Source organism: Pezoporus flaviventris, unplaced genomic scaffold, assembly GCF_033815535.1.
Source record: "Pezoporus flaviventris isolate CSIRO_AGI_PZ_B2104156 unplaced genomic scaffold, CSIRO_AGI_Pfla_v1 ptg000064l, whole genome shotgun sequence".
Lineage (NCBI taxonomy): Eukaryota > Metazoa > Chordata > Aves > Psittaciformes > Psittacidae > Pezoporus > Pezoporus flaviventris.
The window spans coordinates 2,245,409-2,265,612 of NW_026892612.1; the positions used below are offsets into that span (position 1 = coordinate 2,245,409).

The 20,204-nt window shown below is 37.5% G+C and overlaps 1 protein-coding gene across 1 annotated transcript in view; it reads left to right on the forward strand.

The window, feature by feature from the left end:
• Positions 1-20,204, forward strand: part of RORB (RAR related orphan receptor B) — a 130,190-nt gene that overhangs the window by 73,528 nt on the left and 36,458 nt on the right. The gene's annotated exons all lie outside the window — the stretch shown is intronic.

Sequence of the window (20,204 nt, forward strand, 5' to 3'; positions counted from 1 at the left end):
GGTAGATGTTAAAGGTTTATATATCATTTCTCTAAATTAGTTGGCAGCTCCTGGAAGGGGAAGCCAGAAAAGCACACCTAACCTAATGACAAAGCAGTGTGACAGTGATAAAAAAAAAATTACAGTAACACCACTGTTCTGCTGGAGGTCTCTTCTCTCCTTTCAGCTTGTTCTCATTTCTTTTAAAATGGCCTTATGAAAGGCTTCTGTCAAGGATGTATTATTTCACTAGCATGGCAGGAAGCTGTACTTGTGATTCATTTGATATTGCTCTTTCCTTTTATCCTGTAGATGGTGATAGGCTTTATCAGTTCCTGAAAGGGGTGAGGGGCTCTTTCTGAGGGCTCTCACGGCATCTTGTGAAAGTGTTCTGACATATATTTCCTAGTACACCAGATGCATTTGCTTAATTAACTAAATGTCCCTGAAGTTCTGTGTGGCTAGAACATTTTGCATTTCTTGGTCTGTACTGCTGTTTGAGGCTTTCAAGATCCTGTACTTTGCCTCAGACGTGGCCACGTCCCAAATACTAATTGTTAAACACAGACTTACAAACAGCTTCTCCTTTACCCTGTAGCTATAACAAAACAAACAAATTGTTTTATACAGCTAGGATGGAAAAGCTGTATCCCTCTTAGCCTTAATGAAGTTACAGCTATTTTCATTAAAGGTTTGTCAGAAAAAATGTTCAGGTGCTTTGGGCAGAGGGACAAAAACATCACTGTAAGCAGAATATTACATTTGGTATATCCAATGATTGTATAAGAACAGCTTATTCCGTGCTTTCCCTCTATTCTGATAGCACTAGCACAATTTTATTGGTTAGTTGCTCTTGAGAAGGAAATTTAGTACATTTTCAAAATCAAAACCTCCCTTAGTAGGTTACCAAAGACACTTATGATACTTCCTGCTTTTCTCCAAATTTTATGTGTGACCAGTCAACAGATAGTCAGGTCCAATGGCAAATCACTGGGCTGCCTATATGCTGTAGAAGCATTTAGGCACTTCATACAGGTTTAATAATCCCATTTTGAATCAAATTGCTCTTAGAGGACAGGTGTCTAAGCACCAAAGCCTTAGGAGCCTTTGTTCTTTGTGGTTTTTGGATCTCACCATAACATATCTCAGTGTGGATGAATATCTTTTTCATGTCACTAAGTTGGAATAAAGCTGTCATACTGATTGCAGTTTTTCTCCACTCCAATTCATGCCTTCCTAGAGGACTTTCACTGACAGTGCCAGAAATTTTGTCTTATGCTTGGCGATCTTACTTATATCTAAAATAGCAGCACGGTACATTGGGTGGTTCATGCTCACTCTCAGTTACATGTCTTCTTTCTGCAACGGACATGATGTTTAGTTAGTAATATTTTTTTTTCTTTATTTTTAAATTTGTGACCTCTGCATCTATTATTCACTGCTGCACTTGGAAACAGAAGCCTGCAGCAGTGTTTAGAGGGGTGATTTAAAAGCACTCATTTTGTCAAAAGCACAGTCTGCTGCTGTGCTTGTAATTTTACCCTACTGTTTCCAATATTTGGGCTTGGCAGACTGAAGGGACATGATACAAGCACAGTTCAGAAGCAGCATTGCTGCCAATCAAATGCCATTTGCTGATATATTTAATTCAGAGGTGCCAGAGACATTTTATTGTTTCCTCACATTAAATAGAGAGGTCTCAGACTAAACTATTTATAGTTACATTGGTCTCACTAACTTACTCAAGGTGATCGTGGTCTTTGCCAGGTAAATTGTCCCATCTTACTCAGTTTCCAACTAGATATTATAGTTACAGACTGTAATCCAGAGAGTTTACAGTGAATACATTATAGGAAGCTGAGTGCAGTCACAGTAACTTATGGAAGTAAAACTAAGAGGTTTCAGCTCATACTTTGCTTAAAGTATTGAAGACTGAGGCTTGCATTACACAGCAGAAAACTCCTGAAAATATTTCCTTTTGATATGATTTGCTTAATTAACAAACTCACTTAAATCCTTCTGCTTTGAGTTTATTTTCAAGATGTAGGGGCTACTTTTCTTAACGAATCACTTCAGTATTCACAGGGTTGCTGTTTCTTCCAGTTTACAAAGAAATGTAGACAAACAAGAGAATAAGTCTTCGTAAGCTTGGGACCCACAAAAAGACAACCTTTGATTCTTGTCAAGTTTGTTGAACCTCAGCAACAAAGCCACAAAAATATGGTAAAATCTTATTTTCTGTCCCCATCCTGTGTTTGTATGGCAGTTCAGCTGACAAGTTTCTTGTGAAGCTTTTGTGCATGTATGTTGAGTTAGAGTCCACCAGAGTTAAGTTTGTGTTACTCTAACAAGAGTCCAGAAGAGCCTGGACTCTTTCTTTATGATATCCATCAGCCCCCAGGATCTTGAGGAAGGATGGAAAAGGAAGGGCAATAAGATACACATTAAACACAGAATTATATTTTGGCTCATGACAGGAAGCACTGTGAGTTTTTTTATGCAACCATCATAATAAAATAATTTCTGTAAATGGCCAAAATTTCAGACATGTAATTGTTTATCTTACGCAGACAAATAAATCTACTTTTAAATTGCCGAATTATGTAATTCATATTCAAACTATCAAGCAAATAGTGAGTTGTTAAGAGCTGTGGGTTCAACCTGAAAGCACCAGTCAGTATTCTTAATTCTCTGAAGGTGATTTATAATTAAGAGAATATTTGCTGGATATTTTAATCATAGTAAAAATATCAATTAATTAGGCAACCAATGAAGATTGTAACATAGCATGTGGCTGAAACTGTCCAGTGCTTCAAAACTTTGGAAATGTGTCTGAGTGCAGAGTGAGTCATTTTTTTGTATAGAAGTGCAGCAATTAATGATATATTGGGTGCAGGGTAGAAGAGAGTGCTCTGTGTCTAACCTAATACGAATTTTGATGCTAGTTCTGATAATCTTCAGGCATAACAAAAGTACACCTGATTGCTCTAGTATTACAGGTGACCACTATTCTTCCAAAAGAGCCCTGTTAGGTGCATCTTCATGGTATTTGGAGTAACAAGTAAGTAAATAATCAATAGTTCCACGGACATCAGCTGATGACAAATTATTTACTCAAATGCTAGAAAAACCAGAGCAAGAGATTGATGCTTGAGACGTGATATGTGTGAGATGTGACACATGAAGTTTAAAATCATGAGAACAGTGATAATTGTTCTGGAAAATCAGTGGTTTCCTGCAGCAAAAATTCGGTAGTCTGATTAAATGGTGTGTGAACATCTTGACTGTAGAAGTCTAAAATACCTGACTTGCTTCTGAATGGATTTAGCTGTCAAGTCCTTTTGCATATGCCAAGGACATAGAGCATCATTTTTAGGGATGTGACTTTTTTATTGAGAAGGGTCTGTCACTCCTTAAAGGTGAACTAAGAAGTGGTAAGATAAAAAAAGTCACTCAGAACAAGTCACCCAGGTGCTGTAAGTTTCCATGGAGAAGTATAATAATAGACCAGCTAAAAATCTGAGGTCAGCACTTTCAATTGGATTCAAAGTTACTATTTCCTACATGTCCATCATTTTCTTCAAATTTTCTATGGATAACCATCTAGTCCTCAGTTCTTAAAACTCATTCAGTGTTTTTCAAAGCTGCTAGAGGGCATACCAACAAAGGAAGTCTGTCACCTTAATGTTACAAGGTTTTCCAAAAATCCTTCTTTTCTGCACATAAAAGTTTGGCCTTTCTTATAATTTCTGATGTCTTTGAACTTAAAATGTACTGCACAGTGGACTAATATACCTCTGGAGCATGCGCTCTCTCATTCGTGGCTCTCCTTCACCCAGTCTGGTAGGGTTACTTTTCACAAGAAAAAAAAAAAAAAAAGAAGATCCAAATATATAGCAACCCTGATAAAGGCACCTGGATTCTTGATACATTTGTATTGATTTTTCTTTAAACTGGGAGGTAGCTTCACCATTTTTGTATCTTTACCCTACAAGTGAAATAGAACTTGATTCACATTGTTGAAATGTCCCCAGGGCTGCAGAGACTTAGATTTACAGATCACAATATTTCAGGATGCAGCAAGACTTTTCTTTCTGTTCAGTATTCACAAGGGAGGAAGGCCAACATCCAAAAGGATATTTGCAAGGTGGGTCAGAGCTTGCATGGCTGAAGAATATAAAAATCAAAAGAGAGCAAGGTTCCTCGCATAACATTCCCCAAGGACACTACCTGCTTCCTAAAATGAAAGAACAAGCACCTTCTTTGCAGCTGCACAGCCACAACCTATAAGCTCAATTTCCTATAGTTCTGGCAGTCAAGACCAAGAGGGTGTAGCGCATGCAGCCCTCAGGAGGAGAGTGAAAGTTACCTGTAGTCTCTTAAATAACACTCTTCTCCTTTATTTTTCACCTGTCATGTAACGTAGGAATAAACGAGAAGAGGACCTGACTTACAGTTAATGTAATTTGGCACAGCTTCACTGGCAGCTCTGCGTCAGTTCACACCAAATGAGGTTCTGAGCCAGTACAGTCTTGCTTGTACACACACACATGCACACACGCTCTTTTTTTCATTACCCTTACTCCCCAGATGGCTGGGTGCTTTTTGATAAAAATGCAAGAACAGCAGGAGAGACGAAAGTTCCTGCCTGTGCATGCACTTGGTGCCTGCTCTTAACAAGAGTAAGGTGACTGAATGGAAATTATTTCCGCTGTACCTCCCTCGTAATCTCCACATTTGCTAGTCTCTAAAGCAATGGCCATATTACCCTTGGTTTAGCTAAAGTCATTTTCACCAGAGTTATCACCTAGAACAGCCGAAGCTATCAAAGTATACAGATGGCTCCAGCAGACCATATCCTTGAGTATTTGTATTTTCTACAAAAACCTGTAATATCCAATTGATGACCTTTCTGAATTTGAATGCCTTTGTCTTTTCAGGAGAGCAGTTTTGGTAGTTTTGGTTTTTCTTTTGGTTTGTTTTTTTTTTAACTGTAGTGCAATCATCAGTTTCTGTGAAACAACTTCTATAGTTTCTTTTTCTGTCTAAGTTACTGGGGTAAATTGTTTACATTCCTCCTTTCTGTAATTAATCCTCTGACTGCCTGTGTTAGAAGATGTTAAAAGCTGCTAAGACTGAAGAGAGAATAAACTGTCAGAACATTAAGGAATAAGGCGTAGCATTTATCAGCATCAGACTCTTCCATTTCTTGGTCTTAAAAATATTTATCGTACTGAAAAAAATCTTAGTTCTGTTGAACATCATCAGGCAGAAATGGACATAGGCAACATATTTTCATGAATGTGTAAATAGAACCTTTTCATGGTCATTGCAGGGGCTTTGGAATAGTTGACCTTTAAAGGCCCCTTCCGACCCAAACTATTCTATGGTTCTATGACCTCTTTGTGTTGAAACAGTTAAAAAGAAAGTGCATGATGGCCCATTTTATGCAGATTGTCCATTGGTTCAGGCTATTAAGCCAGCTCACGAGACAGCTTTCTGATCAGAAAACAGGTAGCAATGCATTGATATCAAAGCTTGCTTTACTATGTGCTATAGATGACTGGAGTTTTTTGTTTTATATTTGTTCAGCTCTTGTAATTCTTCCTCAGTATCATCTTTTTTTCAGCTGAGAGTGGGGTATGTTTCTAGAAATACGAACTTTGAATTGAAAACTGTCTTATCATGATATTTTTGTAAGAGTTTAAATACTGCCATTTTCTTCTGAACTGTGTTCTCATTACAAAATGCAAACATTGCATCCAATTCTGCCTGCCCTGATGCCTGTAGAGGCAGAACACACCCTGCAGGACATTTAGGGTGATTTATTAGGCTGCCAGTCAAGTGATCATCCTTGATTTGAAAGCCAGTGCCTCTGGAATCACTGCTCAGTACCATTTTGTGACTAATGCCTGCATCAGAAGGGTCTGTAATATTTGGCAACAATCTATTGATTTCTTTCTGACTCATGCAGAACTAATTTTCAGTTACACAGATTAGAGAGAGAAAAAAAGGAAAAAGAACCCTTAAATGTTGGTCATTTCTGTTGGTCATTTCTTGGATCTGTTTTTTTTTTTGTGTAGAAGAAGATGGTGTGTCTAACAGGGAACTGTAATATATTATGAAACAGTAAGACTTAAAAATCTTTTTAGGCAATCACTTCTTCAGCAGAATGAAATGCTGTTGCAACAGGAGGAAAATTATACACCAATTATTTATCCGTTTAACAAAAATTATGCTCCATAACATCACAGGCTTCCCTTTATGAAATAATAAAGAGAGGGCAATTCCTGTTCTTTTAGCAAGCCAGGGAATTTTTATTCATCTGAAATACAGCACGCCAAGAGTTTGGGACCTCATTAAAGATTATAATCCCACAAGATCACATGTAGCCTACGTGACTGGTTCTAGGAACAGACATGAAAAAAATAGCTGTGCAATGTTTACGCAGATTTAAATGAGTTATTATTAGTAATTAAGTCATCCTGTTTCTTATTATGCTTTCAATGATGTTTTCCTCATTATTGGAAAAAAAAAATTTTTCAGCCTGCCTATTCCCAGGTCTTGTATTTGTTTGTTTTTCTGTACTTCACCTAATCTTCAATAATTCTACTTATTTTCATAAATTTTGGAACTGTCCCCTAATATTTCCCTGTGCATCATTTCTTTGTTTTTTTTTGTTGAAAATTCCTCAACTGTTGTATTTAACCAGAACAGGCATTCAATGCAAAGTCACTGAGATGATAGCAATTTAATTTTTTTTTTTAATAGTATGTAGGATTAGTAGTCTTCTGTATGTATCAAGCTCATTGCATCTTAAAACTTAAGTCATGTCTGTTTTATCTTTGGCACAAGTCCCAAGGGAATGAATATGCAGAGTTAGCAGGACAGAACTGTTAAAATCTCAATCATCTCTTATTCCAATAATTACTTTATGCAAAAAGTTAGGGTGTGAGAAAATGGTTTAATAGGGAATGGCTACCTGGAAATCAACTTTGCAGACCTCTTCCAGCAAAAAAAGCCTGGGAATGCGTAATGGGGAGGTGAGGGAAATTCTCTCCAAGCACAGAAAACCCGCAAAGACTCCCAAGGGAAAAGTGAATTAGTGAGAGGCACTGCATTTAATGTTTTAGCTGTCTTGTAAAAGTGCTCTCTTCTTATGTCTTGTTTTCTTTGTTTTGTTTTTGACGGAAAGCCTGTTGTGAAATTTGGGGTGTTTTGTGTTTTTCTGTACCATGACAGCCACTGCATGCCTTTTCAAGTGTAACCTGTGAATGAGGATGCAATTCTAGCCAATGTGGGGGCCTAAGGGGAAAAAAAAATAGTAGTTCCAGAATCTGAGCAAGTCTGTTAGAGCTTCATAGTGAGATCTTTCTCCTAAATTCCCTCTGGCCATGAAAAATAAGGGCAGCTGGGATTCAGCTGATATTCCTTTAACATTATTTGTCCAACAGGGACAGTTAGTTCAGTCAGGTTTTTAACATTGAGTCTAAAAAAAAACTGTAACCAAATTGAGTTTTTTGCTCTGGTTGCAGATAGGTAGAATATAGGTGTTATTTCACAAGGCGGGGTTTTAGCTGTAAAATATCATATAAATTAAAGAAAAGAAGTAAAATAAGATTTCTCATTTCAAATCTATCATTCTAATCTCCCATTACTTACACACATCTGAAAAAAAAATTAACTGATTGTAAAAGAAAGCTGAGGTTTATTTTCAGAACTTCCAGAAAAAAAGTGTTTTTTTTAAATGATTGGGCTGGAATAAGAAGTGCATTTTACAGTATCAAAATAAAATGTTTCATTACTTAGTTCCTCCAGCAGTCTTCCTCCCTTCCTTAATGAAATGGAACAGCCTGTGTCTTTATCACTTCTTCCATTTAATCTTGTTAATGCAGTCTGTTGAGACTCCACTTTTGCAACAGCACAGGTGTAACTGTGAATAAGAAGGGTAATAGGAAGAATACTGTTCTGTTCCTAGGAATCTTACTTATTTACAACAAAATGTGTGATATTCAACCCAGAATAAAAACTGATGCAACTGGTGAGTTGAAACATTTTTCTTCTTCACTTTCTTAATAATATGAGGTATTCCAATGAAGAATAAATAGGGAAATATTAAACATGCTATATCAAATCTATCTTTGAGAAAACTGCACTTGGAGTTTTACTAAAGATTAATTCTTCCTACTGTGTTAAAAGATGGCAGTTTAAATTGGTATGTAGACAGTTGAAAAGTATAACATTTCAGACAGTAACAGATGCAAATCCAAGAATATCTCCAGCTGATTTGATTGCTTTTCAAAAGATGGGGCAAAGATTTTAAATAAAAATGTGTCAAAGTGAAAATCCATATTGATGATCGAAAATATGAACACATTTGAAAAGCTCTGAGAAGAGAACATTAGGACGATTTCAGACTCATTTCAGGCTGAAATCACTCTTCTTATTTATTGTTGCCTATGTCTTTTGTCATTTTTACACTGTAGGAGTTATATTGTGCCTAATTTATGGGGGAAGGTAGTGTAAGGAAAGTGATTCAGGAAAGCGGATGGGAAATTATTCCATTGACTATAATGGCAGTTACATAAAGTCCCAGACAATGCTAGTTAGATCCTCTTTTTTGCTGCCATGGTATAATTCTACTTGAGTGTGTTGAATTACTCCTAGCTTACCTAGTTAAGCTCAGAACCAAAATATGTACCTGCAGAAAAACATTTTCCTATTCCTTCTTTCCCTTGGGAAACCAGCTTGATGATTTTCTGTCTTAAAAGGAAAAAGAAAAAAACAAAAAACAATCCCAAAACAGAAGGGGAAGGAGGGGCAGAAACCATGTTTAAAAAGGGTTTTGGTACTGAATCATGCTCATTAATAAAAATTAAGACATAAACTGAGCATATGTATTCTCCCCTCTCAACTTTTCCTTGAGCATTACAGTTACCTATTTTGGCAAGAAGCTTTAAACTGTAAAACATACATTAAAAGCTGCATTAATTAGTGGTTTATCAGGACTGCAAATATACAGTATATTCAGTTTACTAAAATGGTTTGAGTTTTTAAGTTGTATCATGCCCTGTGATTCACCAAAGTATTGTTAATCATACTATATGTTTGTAATAGTCAAATCAGCTAAAATTTTCTTGACAACTTGCATATGGTGCTCAGAAAATGGTATAATTAAGCATGGATGAATAGATTTACAGAGATTTCAAAGAATGAGAAACATTCCACAAAACAAGAGTAGTAAGTGTTGGGAGGAGTAGTTAATCTACTTAAATGTACATCTTCAGGTGACTCAAGAGTATATATACTTCTTCACTGCTTATTGGTGGGCTACCTTTTGTGCTTTATTTTCAATATGAGATAAAAGAAAACTCCCAGGACTAAATCTCCAGAAATGTAACATTTACCTGACACAGCAAATGATACAACTATAAAAATTGTATGTAGTATTTGGGAGAAATTGAGGATATGATCAATTAATGTAATTACGAGTTTAAGCAATCTTGCAGGGATGCATATTCAAATAAAGAAGGGAGTTTTGCTAATAGCAGCGATGTGTTATAAGTAATCAGTTATGTTATTTTAATGAATAAGGCATTGGGCTAACTGATAAAGCAAAAGAAACATTTTATTTTATATGTGATTTCCGCAGCAGAATGCTTATCGTATGAAACATATTGTAGTTACACATCATTGTGAGGTGTGACAGTTTTTTTCTGTATCTCCTCTATAATGTAATATGTGTAGGAGAGAGGGAAAAGTTGGAAAATAAGATTTTTCAACATTTGCAAAAGCTATTAGTAACCACTGAGTATGTTTTAAAATTGCCTTTAAGTCATTTTAAGTGACATTTTCAAAACTTGTAAAGTAATATGCCATCTTTGGGTACAGTATCCTAGAAGTAATGTTTAAGGTAGCTGTAAAAATGGTTACAAAATAAAATCAAATTGTTTTTTTAAAGATGCACACAAGATATGAAATTATTAGACATTTCATGTATGCCCGTCCAATGATTTCTGGACTCTGATTTTTTTGTTCCTAGTGAAGATGACATTTTAAACATGGCTTAGAAATCTTAAAAATGGCCTTAATTATTCCTATTGTGTATGTGTTAGGTTTGGACTTTTTTTTATCTCAACCTCCCATCTTTCCTCTTCCAATATTTCGTTTATAGAAAGTAGAACATATTGAGACCTCTATAAAATCAGAAATAGAAGAATATGAAACAACCAGCTATTTGAATGGTGAACTCACTTATATGAAAGTACTTTCCCATTCCAAGGATCACTTAGTGACTTTTCTATCATATTTTTAATTGTATTCAGTTCTAGCAGTGTGCTACTTACTAATTTTCAGAAGTAGAGATCTAAATGATTTGATTCTGTTATGTTATAAATTTCCAGAAGGAGAAAGCATTTAAAATTCTGTGAGTATTTAATGTTTTGCGGATAACTTTTGCATTAAATATAAATATTGGGAAAAGAAAAAAAACAAACAGGTGGGAAAATAGGAGAAGGATCTGACCCAGTTGTTTTTTTCTCTGAAGGTGCATTCTTTGTAGGTCCAGGACCTTTATTTTATGTGTATTCACAGGTTAAACAAAGCTTCTAAGTCCTTAATCATACACTGTACTATTGCATTACTAACACCCATGCCTTTGCTGTCTCTTAACAGCTGTCTAGCCCAGCTGTTGGTGCAGACTTTCTTCCCTTTATTGGAGCAAGTGCTTGAGAAGCAGTTCAGAAAACAGACAGTTGTAGAAGATGAGTTAATTAGGATTATCCTTGAAGCCTCTGTTTGTATGTAGACTGGCTTCAGGCCCCGTTTAGTGGCAACTGAGTGATGAATACCCCCGAATTGCTGCTTGTCAGCTCATTCTGTGTGCAGATCTGAACTTTGCAGCAGTCCTCATTTCCCTTGATGATTTTGCATCAAATTCTGGGTTTGAGTGTTACTGGAAGTATAGGAAACTGGGAACACTAGAAGAAAACAGTAGGAGGGGAAGAGTAGAAGGATACAAGAATTGTGCATGTGCTGCAGCTGTAGTCCACTAGCAAAGACCTAGAGAAGGGGGTGCTAGCACAGGGAGAGCTAAGAATAAGCAGTACACCTTCCTTCCACTGCAAGCTGAAGTAAGTTTTAAATTCATTTCCACGCCACTCCAGCAAACAATAATACCAGTTGGGTGTGAGGAAAGATAAGGTCATCTGTGAGCCCACAGCCTTAAAAACAGGTCTTCAGAGCCTTTTCCTGCAACATCTCTCTTTATGCTGCTAGACTTTGTAACTTACAGCAGTGACCTATGCATATCTAACAAAGAATTCCCACTGAGATGGTGAGTACTATGTGACAACTTCAGTCAGCTCTCAAAAAGCAAAATGGACTGCAAATATTTATCATTCTATCTGGGCTCTTCATTTCCAAAGTTCCTTAATCCATTTATCCAGAAGAGATTAAAAAATAAATAGCCATGACTACTTGTCTACCAGGAAACAGTAATTTAGAAACACTCGGCTCACTCTGAGTAGCTTTCTTGAGTAAAGACAAGCAAGGAAGAAAAGAATTTGTCCTGCTGAATGCCTACTATATTGTAATCATTTAAGTGAAACATCCACATACTGTGACAAATAGGTATGCAGAGTAAACACGAAATGTACTTCTCATAGGAAAGAACCTTGTGTGTGCGATGTATTTTCTGTATAGGCTTCTATTTTTTGAGCAAGTGCACATTTACTGTGTAGAGAATTCCATAGAAAACATGGTCATCACTGCTCAAATAGCCATTCTGACCAGCTTATATAAACACTAGGTAAAGCTGCTAGAGATTATTTGCAGAACATTGGATCTGATGAGCTCAAATATAAGATAGCTTGGGTAGTATAATATTTTGGATTACCATAATAATCTCTTTAGGGAAAGTGTGCAGTATCAGCAGAACCATTGCTTGAGTCTTTTAGGGAAGTATAAACTGTACAGTAATAATTCTGCATTTATTATACACTGAAATCTTCCCCTGTGAATAAGGCTCTTTATGGGGCCCAGGATATGGCTTTGAGAATTTAATTAAATCTCTCTGATTTGAACTATGGAGCCCAAATCATCGGTTTGGCAACCTGGTTTTGTTGTGTGGTAACTTGTTTTACTGTAGCACCATCCTTTGAAGTTACACACATAATTTCCATGCATATGAATCACTGGGGGAAAGAGTTCATAGGTTAATATAGAGAAGCCCATGTTGAGAGGCAACAAAAGTGCTTTCCTACAGATTTAGAGAGTTCTAGGTGAAATGCCAAAGTTTACTGGTTCTTTGCCCCTTTCTGATCTCATCAAGCACAGTTTTTCAGGTGACTACCTTTTAGCCATAGATTCTGACCAGGAGCTGATTTTTGTCTTTTTTTGATCTGAACACTAGGCTGTACTTGCCTGCCTTAGCTATCACTGCCCTGCAAAGGGTACAGGCAGTTCTGCTTCTCTTCTGCTACTCTCCCTGCTCGTGAACCTTACCACAAAAGTCGACAGCCTTAAACGGTTGTGCTTCTTATGCACTTCAGCCACTCTTGTCTTGTCCAAAATAAAGAAACAAACAAGCTGCTAGGTAGCAATCTGTGTGCCTTTGGCATCTTCTTAAACTTCTGGTGTTTCACTGAGTGTTGGCTTGCCATTCTTGGAAAAAAAAAAACCTTCATAGCTTTTATTTGTAGTCCATGAAAGTTCATGTGATAACTGCCTGGATATCCAGATTTTCTGTTAATTTATGAATGTTTTTAACTCATTAAAATAATCACTTCTGCAGAAAAAAAAAAAAAAGATTGGCAATCAAAAATAAGCATATATCAATTATATCACAGCATCAGGTCACTGTTCTTAAGACTTTTATGGCTCTCTTGCTCACAACTAGCTTTGCACCACAGAGAATCATCCAGCCTTGCAAATCTTGCAGCTTTTCTAATTGATTAGCATAATGAAATTCAGCTCTTAACCTGTTTTAATCTTGAAGTCCTTTGTTCCTATCTAAGGTGTGATAAAAACCTAGGGGTCCAAAAGCGTTTCTTTTCTAAAGAATGTATCCCTTGGTCTAATAAAAGATATTTCATCTATCTGAAAATCTCATCTCATCTATATCCTTGGACCATCATAAGCATAGCAACTTTTTACTATTCATAAATTGTTAAATAACACTGCTAGATCTATTGTAGTTACACTTCACAAAGGAAAGAAAGGGCATGTGAACAAAAACATTTTTTTCCTATTTCCATTCTTATTGTGACGGGAAAAGATTGTTCTACTGCACGCATTTTTTTTTCCTATAATTTCACCTCCTATGCTGAATGTAAAGGCAAGTAATCTTTCCAGACTTGTTCCAAAATGCAACAGTAAGATACAAAAAGATGAGATCGTATGAGCACTTTGGAGGTTACTTTTGACTCTGGAGCAGTCATAATCATTTGAACTATTACTTCATCTGTCTGCTTCAAAGCTTCTGAGAATAGTCTGCAAACGTTATTATGGCCATGAAAATGTTACTAAAAGTCTTACAAAGTATATATCTACAGTACTGATATAAACATATCTCCTTTGTATGTAAAACCTGCAAAAAGGCTAATATATAACATGCAATTTTGAAACTTTTCATCAGTCTACAGGCATTGTAATGCATATTTCTAATGTTTGATCTTACTTTTTCTTTAGAAATAAAATGAATTTTAAATGCACACAATAACTATGCACATAAAGACTTTTATTTTCATCAAAAAAATCTTGAGGTTTTAAAAGGGTTTTTTCCAGCGGTCCTTAGAATTACCATGCAATAAAGGGCAGAGCTGATTTGTAAGAAATATTATTGTACAGCTCAGCGCTATTTTTTTTTTCCCCATTGGAAAATCATGGAACAGGAAGGGAAAAGAAAGTATGTCACAAAAAAAAAACTTTTAAGTGGCATTGATTATAAGCTAAAAAAAATCTACTGAAACTGTGAGACCATGAAAGAAATCAGACCTAAAAACTGCGTGGATTTCTGGCAAAAACAATCTTTTTAGCAGTAATCTATCATCCTTCTATTTTGAGCAATAATTTATCAGATTTCTCAGTATCCAGCCTCCAAGGCTACCACTTACCTTGAAATTCATGACAAGTTTTTACAGATCATATATAGATCAAATCTACTGTGTTTGCCTAGTGAGACATAGAGATATACAAGAACTTCTGCTTCTGGGGAATTAGTACATCTCTGCCCCTGAGCTGTATGACTGTCATATTTGGGAATCATCAGCCTTGCTGCACATGCAGATAGGGCCCTGGGCAGAGTGGACCTGTCAGTCTTTGTAGTTCTACCAAAGTCCAGGGTCCAGACTCACAAAGTAGTGTGTATCATGTGTGAAAATGCTTAGATATTATGAAAATATTTTCCTGGGTGAATTCCATCACATCTGCTTACTCTATTGTCTCATTTGGGGTATGGCTAACAGCAGATATATCTAAGGACACATTAATTTACATTAGCTAGCATTAATTAGCCTGCTGAGGTATTGCTAACTATGTTGCTCTCACTGCATGAGGTATTCACAGAGGCTGAAAACATAACTAGTATCCTCAGCTGTATATTTTCAGGTATTAAATACAAATGCAAAGCACCTGAAGTCTTGCTGTGAAGCCACAGCATATCTAATGCAGTGGTAAGGGAGTTACAAAGATCTACTTTGCAGCCTAACTTAAAGTGGAAACTTCTACTGATGGTAAAGTTCAAGGGAAGAAGCCTCCCTTACTCACAGAGGCCAGGATAAAAAAAAGCAGAGTTGGCAACTAGATAAAAATGCTGAGTATACTTAATTTGAAATCACTTAGGGATACAAACATGAAAGTGAACTGCATCAATCTACTAGCATTTCTCAGAGAGCTCCAGCTTAAGGATGATGGGAATCCCTGGAAGGTGAAGGAGCTGCTTTTTTTTTTTAATTTTCTGTGAGTTCTCTGATTAGCCTTGAAGTTTCCAAGTGCAATCCCTCCTGTAGCAACAAATCAGAAAGAGGAGTTCTTCTTCAAAGTTCATGCCCAGCATGCTTTAGTATCTCTTTTGATCAAGAACTAAAATATCGAAAGCTTAAATCTTTTTTCCCCTTGGAACCAGAGCTACAGGCCTGGGATATTATAGTCTCACCCAAATAAAGTTCCTCAGATGTTAAACTGAGATTGCAGATTGACCTTTGCTTTTTTTCTAGTTAACATATGCATCTAGACAACATATGCATCAGAGTGGCATTCCTCACAAGTACACAATAGACACATTAGTTCCCTTTTTGACTCCTGTTTGTTTCAAGAGGAATTTATCAGATTAACTGTATAACTCCTTCCAGATTTACCTACTTTTAAGATAATGAATTTTGTGCCTGTGAGTAAACTTTTCTGCTGGTTAAAAAAACAAACAAACAAATACCAGCTCAATGTATTTTTTTCTTTATACCTTTTGGGGCAGCATTTGAGAAAATAGCAAATTTTTGGTTTGAAGATGGTTTTACATACATATTTGTCTCTATCTAAGTGTTCATTTCAAATGTGTGAGATGGCCCAGTTAGAATTCTAAGGCCCAGTTAGAATTAAACTTGGCTAGGGGTGTTAAGGATAAAAGGAAGGGATTCTATAGGTCCGTGACGAATAAAAGACTAGGGACAACGTAGGTCCCCTCCAGAAGCTCTCAGGAGACCTGGTTACCCTGGATTTGAAAAAGGCTGAGGTTCTTAATGACTTCTTTGCCTCAGTCTTTACTGGCAAAGGCTCTGACCACACCACCCAAGTCTTGGGAGGCAGATGCAGGGACTGTGAGAATGAAGACCTTGGGCCCACTGTAGGAGAGGATCTGGTTCGAGACCATCTTAAAAATATGAACGTACACAAGTCCATGGGACTTGATGAAATCCATCTGCAGGTCCTAAAGGAGCTGGCAAATGAAGTTGCTAAGCCACTAGCCATCGTATTTGAAAAGTTGTGGCAGTCAGGTGAAGTTCCTGATGACTGGAAAAAGGGAAATATAACCCCCATTTTCAAGAAGGGGAAAATGGATGACCTGGGGAACTACAGACCAGTCAGTCTCACCTCTGTGCCTGGCGGAATCTTGGAGTAGATTCTCCTGAAAGGCACGCTGAGGCACATGAAAATCAACAAGGTGCTTGGTGACAGCCAGCATGGCTTCACTAAGGGGAAATCCTGCCTGACCAATTTGGTGGCCTTCTATGATGGGGCTACAGAACTGATGGACAGGGGTAGAGCAGCTGATGTCATCTACCTGGACTTGTGCAAAGCATTCAGCACACGACATCCTTGTCTCCAAATTGAAGAGACATCAATTTGATGGATGGACCACTCGGTGGATAAAGAACTGGCTGGATGGCCGCCCACAGAGAGTTGTGGTCAATGGCTCAATGTCTGGCTGGAGACCAGTAACAAGTGGTGTCCCTCAGGGATCGGTGTTGGGACCGGTCTTGTTCAACATCTTCGTCGCTGACATGGACAGTGGGATTGAGTGCGCCCTCAGCAAGTTTGCCGATGACACCAAGCTGTGTGGTTCAGTTGATAGCTGAGGGAAGGAATGCCATCCAGAGGGACCTTGACACGCTTGTGAGGTGGGCTGATGCCAACCTTATGAAGTTTAACCATGACAAGTGCAAGGTCCTACACCTGGGTCGGAGCAATCCCAGGCACAGAGATTCAGAGAAGAGATTCAGAGCAGCCCTGCAGAGAAGGACTTGGGGGTGTTGGTTGATGAGAAAATGAACATGAGCCAGCTTCAGTGTGCATTTGCAGCCCAGAAAGCCAACTGTATCCTGGGCTGCATCAAAAGGAGTGTGACCAGCAGGTCGAAGGAAGTGATCCTGCCCTTGTGAAGTGATCCTCTGCTCTTATGAGACCTCACTTGGAGTATTGTGTGCAGTTCTGGTGTGCTCAACATAAAAAAGACATGGAACTGTTGGAACAAGTCCAGAGGAGGGTCACGAGGATGATCAGAGGACTGGAGCACCTCCTGTATGAAGACAGGCTGAGTAAGTTGGGGCTGTTCAGCCTGGAAAAGAGAAGGCTGCATGGAGACCTCATAGCAGCCTTCCAGTATCTGAAGGGGGCCTATAGGGATGCTGGAGAGGGACTCTTCATTAGGGACTGTAGTGACAGGACAAGGTGTACTGGGTTAAAACTTAAACAGGGGAAGTTTAGAGTGGATATAAGGAAGATGTTCTTTACTGTAAGGGTGGTGAGGCACTGGAATTGGTTGCTCAGGGAATCTGTGAATGCTCCATCCCTGGTGGCGTTCAAGGCCAGGCTGGAGAGAGTCTTGGGTGAGATGGTTTAGTGTGAGGTGTCCCTGCCCATGGCAGGGGGGGTTGGAACTAGATGATCTTAAGGTCCTTTCCAACCCTAACGATTCTATGATTCTGTGATTTTGCATTTGCTTCCTTAATAGAATTCCGCCTTTTTCCTGTTGTCCTAAGAGAATGAATTAGGTTCCAGGTGGTAAACTCAGCATCTGGGGATTATTATTGCTAGTCATGTAGAATTAATTACCATTGCATCACTCTAATTTGTAGGGTGTCGTATTAAACTAGAGGCAGATCTGAACCCCAAAGAAATTTAAACATAAGTATAAAATAAGAGATTAATACTGCAGAGAGACAGGATGATCCTGTGGTACTGATGAGAGAAGCTCAGTGGGTGATAAGGAGCAATCACAATGGAGCATGTATGCAAACATTATAAATTTTTTCTTAGGCATTAGGAGGGTGGTGGTTTTGCAGGCCTTTATCAAGTGATACATGTCAAGACAGGGTAAAAACTGAACATGGTTATTGAAAAATTGGACACATGGACAGTTGAGACCTGTGGTATTGCGTGAAAACAGGCAGGCACCATTGTTTGTATTTGCACTTTGAAAGTTGATGGGTAGGAATGCAAATAGAAGTCTTTTAAAAGCGGAGAGAAGCAGATTTGTTCTTATTCCTTGCTCATGTTTACTACATTGGGAAAAAATAAGTTCTATTCCTGTGCTGCTGAAAGTTATCATGGTGGATACCCCACTATTATTAGTTCATTACTTTTTTGCCTCAATATTGAGGTAGCTGTACTGAATCAGTGCATTTTATACTTGTAAGGGATTCCAAAGCAAGATACTTATTTTATAATAGCTATGAAGGTAGGATATACAAGTCCCTAAACTGTTTGTTGGTTTAAGAGGAGAAGGGAAGAAGAAAAATAACAGAAAATTATATGTGGCTGATCAAAGATGCAATGTGAAAAAGGTGTAGTAGCCTCTGACAATCATTAAATCTGCAAAAGAAACCTGGTACACTGGGTGTTAATTACAGTAATTCAAGAGGTTTCTGGGAATACAGTGGCTTCTTTTTCATCTGGCTTGTACAATTAATGACTCAAGTTTTCTGTTAAGAATCCTTAAATCGTTCTGCTGTTTTATGAACAAAAAGAAATGCCTTGGAGACATTAGGCAGAGTTTAGTTTTCCAAACTTCTTCAAATGCCTTCTGTGTCCTAAAGATACTGTCTTTTCTGTGAGCTCTCTAAGGAGGCATGGAAGCAATTTCCTAGAGATCGTGTACTTACTAATTTATAGAATGGTTAGTTTTGAATAAGGGTTTGAATTAACTGATGAGTCGTAAGTTTATAAAGTATTTACTTCATATTCATTGCAACCTGGATCCTTAGTATTTAGTGACCTGGTCTATAGATATTTACCATGAACATAGTGCTTATCATTGCAAGTCATGAATGGAATTATTGATTGCTCACAGAAATGAGTACTGTGCTAAATGCAACAAGTGTCACAGGGTCAATTCTTCTGTCTCCATTCTTAGTACTCCGTTCTTAGTTGCAGATATATATGCAAGTCACATTAAAAGTGCTTTCATATTGTTTGGGTTTTGGGTTTTTTTTATTCCTTTGTCTTGGCTTTTCCTGAAGATTTCCTCACATTCCCAACTGTAGTTCTTGCCTCCGACATTGACACGTCTTTGAGGCTTGTCAACATAAAGCAGTGTGTGGTCTCAGAGTTGAGCCTTTCTCATCTGTATGATTCCAGGCAGAGACCTGTGAGCAATTACTCAAACTAGCCTCTCACAGAGCAGTACCTGGAGGCATATATTTAAATGTTTTAATTATCTCAACAGGGATAAGGCATAGGAATTTTTGAGCAAGATAACCTGGCAAAATTGCTGAGGAACTGTAGATGCTTTTCTGTAGGGAATCGCCTTCTTTTTTATGCATCTATCATGTCTGGGTAACTAATGTATATTGGTTTCTTGAGAAGGGAAAGAAACTACCACTGCCTAGTTCATGAAAACAAAATGGGATACAGAAGCTTACCCCAGAATTGTGGATGACATAATGAAATTTTATTTCTAGATATGAACTTTCATAAAAAGACAGGAAATATTTTGGTTCTGGGGTGTCTCCATCCAGAATATATTAGCAACAAATTACTATTTAATACAATAAAATTAATCATCCTGGATTAGAAGCAATTTGAAAATGGTTTGCTTGCCTAAGCCTTGGCTAAAAGTGTGCCTGATCAGAGGCAATATATCTGAAAGGAAAACAAATAGATCTTCCACTTATTCACAGCGCATCTAAATAGAATAAAGACGCAGTCCTTCCCTACATTTCAGAGTTTGAGCTTTTACATTGTCGTAAAAGAAATGCACAAAGGATTCAAAGCAGTTGAGGCAAGCAAAAAAATATGAAGGAATAAAAAAAAAAAAAAAAGGAATATGTTTTCCTTCTCTGAATTAAATGACCTTAATGTTTATAACAGGATCTGAAGCATATCCATATTCAAACATTTTCAGATAATACATGCCTTTCCCAGCATACAGCCACTGGCTGCTGTGGGCCTTGCCTCCCTGTGCTGAAACAAGGAGCTAAAAGAGAAGATACTAAGCAATCGCCTGCAAACTTAGCTCTACCAGTGGGATTGGTATCTTTGCGTGTCTTGAAGCCATAATCTGAAGGACGTGAAAACTTCATCACCTTTACTGCTTTGAAAAATGTGTCAAAATTCATCAATACTATATGTAATTCTACAAAGTGAGAAGTTATAAATACTTGAAATGAGTAACCAAGAACAATCTATATAATTATTTAGGAGCCCTGATGACTGTCATTAGCAATAATGATGATGAAATTAACAAGTAAAAGCAAGAAATGAGAATATGAGGGAAAACTTGCTAATCCTGA